Source organism: Rana temporaria, chromosome 8 (genome assembly GCF_905171775.1).
Source record: "Rana temporaria chromosome 8, aRanTem1.1, whole genome shotgun sequence".
NCBI classification, from domain to species: domain Eukaryota; kingdom Metazoa; phylum Chordata; class Amphibia; order Anura; family Ranidae; genus Rana; species Rana temporaria.
Genome location: NC_053496.1, coordinates 27149108 through 27155562, shown reverse-complemented (window position 1 = coordinate 27155562; position 6455 = coordinate 27149108).

The following is a 6455-nucleotide window of genomic DNA, read 5'->3' as shown; positions in this document are numbered from 1 at the left end:
CGTTTTTTTCCATCGTTTTTTTAATTGTCAGAAAATTTTAAAACAGGTTATTTTTTTTTTTTTTTTTTTAAACGATGGGGCCCACACACAATCGGTTCGTCCAATGAAAACGGTCCGATGGACTGTTTTCATCAGACGAACCGATCGTGTGTACAGGGCATTAGAGAAAACGAAATAATGGGCATATCTTCCATTATTAATCCTGTACAATAGATTCTCTTTTATCATGTTGAAAGAGGAAGATCTATATCATTCAGCTCTTGTCAGTCGTTGTCTTTTATTTTCAACTGGACTGGATAGATGCTAGAATTACATCTACAATTAGAAAATACCACATCTAAATAAAGCCGTAGTATCAATATACAAGAGCATTCCTCCCGAAAATAAGGATAATGCCAGAGTATGTGGCAATTCACTGCACTTGCCACCTAATCCGTTTACACAACAATAGACATTGACCTAAAATTCTGCTGTATGAGAAGTTCTACTTTGTGCCTTATCACGTTTATTATTCATATTTTTTCAGCTGCTTGGTATTCATTCTGCAGCGAGCTGGTGATACATTCCTGAACACCTCTGATTTGTGACACACTCCTAGATCTTAGAGTGAAATGAATGGATGGGAGCTTAGGGAGGAAAAAGCTTTTTATACCAGTTTATCCTGCAATGTTTTTCAGCTTTGAAAAGCAAATGTCCTCTTTTCTGTGGGTTTTGTGACTGCTAGCAATTTAAAGGAGAGGCAGAAATACGATCCAAGAAGAAACAGAGTAAAAGACACATGAAAAAAATGGGGGTGAGCGAGAGGTTCTGCTTGGGGGATCCTTGTAATTTTTGGTAATGTTTTCTTAGCCAAGCACATACAGAGTAGATTAACATGAATTTCACGAAGTGAAACATGGATTACAGAATGTACAGTGAACTGGGCTTCACATCACTGGGTTTGTTGTACATATTTTTATGCCTGCAATTTACATTGAAGACATCACTGTTTTGTCACTGATGTCCAAGTCTAGCCAGTTATTCCCAGGATAATTAGCAACCATGTTGTAATTCTGAGGACAGGCTCAGTTTCAGCGGAAGGTGGGGGAATGCCAAGGGGTGCTGGGGTGTGATGAAGGGTCTACTGATGCTGGGGTATCGATTTGTTGCTGGAGGGGATCTATTTTTGCATTGCAGACTATTGTTGCTGGTGGAGGATCTTTGCTATTGGGGGGGTCAATTGTTACTGGAGGGTCTAATGATGCTGGCTGCTGGGAGATGTATTGTTGCTGCTGGGGTATTTGTTGCTAGGAGGGTCTATTGCTGCTGGCTGCGGGGGATCTGTTTTATTGCTTTTCTTGTTATTACCAAATTCCATACAAATTACTTAACAATACAAAATTATACCTGGTTCTGTATTCTCTAAAATGAGCTGTACTGGGAGCTGGGTAAGGGGTGGAAACAAGTGTTGGTGCCCAGAGCTGGGTAGGGGAGTTCCGGCACATTTTCCCTGAGAAAAATAGCACTGCTTATTAGTAGGGATGAGGCTTTGGGTCACCACTGTGTGAATCCTGCATGTTGTTTTTTTTGCAAGAATTTTTGTTTTGTATAAGGATAAGTTGGTGTTTAGGCCATTGAATTCTTTCTTACCTAAAGTAGTACTTGTATTGCTAGCCTTGCCTGTGTTTGCTTGACCTGAGCAAGAATGCCCTTAGGCACGATTCACATCTGTGCATGTTGCTTTTGACTGTTTCTGCAGTGCTTTTTTGCTGTGCTTTCCGCTTTTTCATAACCGTGTTTTTACCGCAATTTTGCCGTGATTTGCGCTTTGTTTTTGTTTTGTTTTTTCATTCACTGTATATAACCAGTTGCTAACAAGTGGGCCGAGAAACCGGCCGCCACTTCCCTATCAACCAATGAGTCATCAGCTGTCAGCTGGCTTCCCCATTGACAGCTGAATGTAAAAAAATTATGAAAAAACTGTGTGGGGTCCCCCCCAAAAACCATACCAGACCCTTCAGTCTGGTATGAAATTGAAGAGGACACCCCTATTACAATTTTTTTTTTTTTAGAAATGATCCCCCAAAATCCATATCAGACCCTTATCCAAGCAAACAAGCTCCCCCCCCTCAAACCATACCAGGACGCATGCCCTCAACAAAGTAGTGTAATGTGAGAAAAGACAATAGACAGTTTTTGACAAGTCCTTTTATTATCTTCCCCCGCTTCATCCTCCAGTCTTCTGCTTCTTCCTCCAGTCTTCTGGTTCTTCCTCCAGTCTTCTGCTTCTTCCTCCAGTCTTCTGCTTCTTCCTCCAGTCTTTTTCTTCTTCCTCCAGTCTTTTACTTCTTCCTCCAGTCTTTATCTTCTTCCTCCAGTCTTCTTCCTCTGCCACCACTCTCGCCACAAAAAAAAAAACCTCCTCTGATGCTGCGATGGGGCTGATGATGTCATTCAGAGACACTGCCCCCTTGTGTCGTCACTGCCCGGGGCATGATGGGCCCCGTGATGTCACAACGGGGAAGGGTCTCCTGATGATGCCATCTGATGGCCATGCCCCACAGTTATATATGAAATGTGCGACATTGAAAGGACAGATCAGCCGAGCGCAGCATCGGAGGAGGATCCTTTCTTTTTTCAGCAGGTCGGTGGCAGGAGTGGCAGTGGAGGAAGATGAACACAGGACAAAGAAGACAGGAGAAGATTAGATAGATTATCCCACACTGGTGCAATCCCAGACCCAATACTGTGGGCCCGAGTGGGCATCAAACAGTGGGGCGGAGACTACTTACATTTGACCAATTAAATGGTTATTCCCATGTAATACAACCTCCCGAACTGGTATCTTTTTTTCTACAGTATCTATCTGCAGCTGTGGAATGCATTTGTGGCACAATTCGGTACTGGTACTTTGGAGCTTAAGTCTTATCCTCTGGAACAGTTATGCCACGTACACATGATAGGTTTGTCTGATGAAAACGGTCTGATGGACTGTTTTCATCAGACTAACCGATCGTGTGTGAGCCCCATCGGTTATTTAGGTTATTTATCCATCTGTTAAAAAACTAGGAACTTGTTTTAAAATCATCTAATGGTTAACTAACCGATAGAAAAAAATGATCATCTGTGGGCACGTCCATCGGCTAAAAATCCATGCATGCTCAGAATCAAGTCGACGCATGCTTGGAAGCACTGAACTTCATTTTTCTCAGCACGTCGTTGTGTTTTACATCACCACGTTCTGAAACAATCATTTTTTTAACCGATGGTGTGTAGGCGCGACTGATGAAAGTCAGCTTCATCAGATATCTGATGAAAAAATCCATCAGACAGTTTTCTTCAGATAAACCGATCGTGTGTACAGGGCATTATTGTGTGATGAATCTATGCAGAAGCCATTGTTGGAAGTGTATATAGAACTATTTGTTGAAAGGCCAAAAGCACTGAGTAAGTGTAGGGACAGATGTATCTCATTAATACCCGATTTTTCAGGGGGATGATTGGGATGAGATGTGGGATCACCTGTTTAGGACTCTGGTGTCGGCTTGTGACCGATATATCCAATTCAAACTGCTCCATAGGGTTTATTATACCCCAGCAAGAATAGCCAGCATCTATGGCACGGGTGAGGCAGAATTCTGTCACTGTAATACTAATCATGACGATTGTGTAATGTGCCCTGCTCTCATGTAATGTACCCTGCTCTCATGTAATGTACCCTGCTCTCATGTAATGTACCCTGCTCTCATGTAATGTGCCCTGCTCTCATGTAATGTACCCTGCTCTCATGAAATGTGCCCTGCTCCCATGTAAAATCTCATGTAAAGTAGCCTACTCCCATGTAATGTGCCCTGCTCCCATGTAAAATCTCATGTAAGGTAGCCTGCTCTCATGTAATGTGCCATGCTCTCATGTAATGTTCTCTTCTCTCATTAATGTGCCCTGCCCCCGTGTCCTCCTGACCCCCTGTACATTGCTTATCTGAAGTTCAACCCACATTTGAACACATTTCACATTAAATAGGTATGTTTCAAAATTGATTCTATTATTTAATGCTATTTCAAAAAACAATATGGAAAAATATGCATATTTTTCCATATTGACTTTTTATTTGTAACAGCTGCTAGACGTGCAGGTTAAATTTTACCTTTGAGCGCTGGGATCAGGGGGTTGTTCAAAACTTCTGATATTGTTTTAGACTATTTAAAAAAACAATTGTTATATGGACAGAGTGCTCCGTGAGCTGTAGATGTGAGCATAATTTCAGTGGTTCCCTGAACCCCTGAAACTTTTTGCTAAGGGTTCCACCAAGGTAAAAAGTTTGAGAAACCATAGATTAAGCTAACACTTCAGCCTCCTGAGATGGCGCCCCCCCCCCCCCCCAAGCACACAGCAGATGATGCATACTCTTAGCTCTATCTTTTAAGAGCCTGTAAATGGGGGGAGGGGTGTCGCTCTCCACCAATCAACTGTTAGATTTAATGGAGCTCTGTGCTCTAACTCTGCAGTGTGTTTGACATCAGATGCCAGCCCCTTGTATTCTGCTGCTGAAATCCGTTGTAAAATGTGTGTTTTGTATGTGAATGTCATGACTAGGCATGATGGGAATTGTAGTTCCTGAACAACTGGAGGGCCATAGTTTGAAGACCCATGCTGTAGTGGATAGAGGGCTGCAGATAAACAGGTAATACTTTTGAAGGAGGATTTGTTTCATCTCTGTGTATCACCTGAGGCGTGTCACTTCACTGGGTATATGTGGGAGTTTACAACCACTTTCATTTAGAGAATTCCTCCACTGCAGTCCCTTTATAAACCCACACCTGAGAGTTTCGATCTTGTTTCCCCAGCTAAGCTCTGTATTTTCTCCAATCGACCTCCTGTCATTACAGCACACAGTAGTGACGTAGAGGTCGGAGGAGGAACCACACCGCACAAGTTCTGTACATTAGAGCAGTGTTTGGATGCACCAATATTGGGAGAGAAAATGTTTACTATCCTCCTTTATAAGCACTTTGATTTCAGCGACTAAGTAACTTTAAGGGCAGATATGCAAGAAGTGAAATTTTGGTAAAAAGAATACTTTTTCTGGTCAGTGTACAGTATGTGGAATGAATGAATGATTAGATTGACAACCCTGAAGTCAGCATATTTAAAAACATGTCTGCAATAGCAGCTCCAATACCTGATCAATTACTTTTAATAAGCAGTCACTAGGTGTGAAGCATTATAAGCCATATTAGCCCTCAGATAAGCTCGGGTCAAATACACTGTCTAAAAATATACAGAATAATCTGTCACTCCAGCGTTCCTCACACACTTCCTCCCTTTTGGCGCTGGTTTGTTCTATTTTTACAATTATATAGTTCACTGGGTCTGCCATTATCCTCTTTGATGTTTGAATTGTGCATCAATGTGCATTCTCCAGCTAAAATCTAAAGATTTCTGGATTAGTTGCATGCCTAATCAATGGGTAAAGCCATTCCTTTGTGTCTTTCCTCCTCTTATCCCTAGCACACATAGCAATTATGTAGCAGAGAGAGGATTGTGCAGGAGTTCTATATAGAAGGCTGATTACTGCCACCATTGTATTGCACTGAATGGCTGATGGTAAACAATATCATATCAAGAAAGTGTTTTAATGAACACAGGGATCTAAAAATTCACCCCCCTAAATATATCCCCCTGATTATCAAATAATTTTCCTATGGTTACCTTAACATAAGTTTACACTGTACGATTAACTGACTAATGCCCCGTACGCACGATCAGGCTTTTGCCCGGCCAAACTCGCATCGGAATTCCATCAGAGCAGTGGTTCTCAACCTGGGGTCGGGACCCCCTCGGGGGTCGAATGATGATTTGCCAGGTGTCACTGAATCCTGGGATGTTCCTGAAGCCCCCACTACTCTCCTAGGCTTTTTGCGGCCGCCCAGCAGAGCTGTCCCTGGAGCCTGTGGCCACACAGCTGTTGTACGTCACCGCGTTCTTGACGGACGAAAGTTCAGAGTACTTTTGTGTGACCGTGTGTATGCAAGCCAAGCTCGAGTGAAACCATGGATGCTTTTTCCGACGGAAAATCTGATCGCGTGAATGCGGCATAAGAGTTAAATAACGGATAATAATATGCGGTAAAATACCACATGTGGTAACAGTTGTGCAAGTGTTCAATTCACTAAGAACTTGGAGTTAAATACTGAATGCAGCATTTCTTCGTTTTAGCTGCAATTACCACATTAGTAAACGCAGTATTTTTACCACATTGAGCTGGGTGCTAAGGAGCAGGCCCAGGAAGCCGGCCGCTGCGTCCTTGAAAACCAATGACTCATCCACTGTCAGCGGGCTTCCCCGCTTACAGCTGATTTAAAAAAAACTGACAATTAAAAAATATGAACAAAAAAACTGTGTGGCCCATCACACCCTCCCCCCAATCCATACCCCCTTTGGGTCTGTTATTGATTTTAAGGGGAACCCCTTGC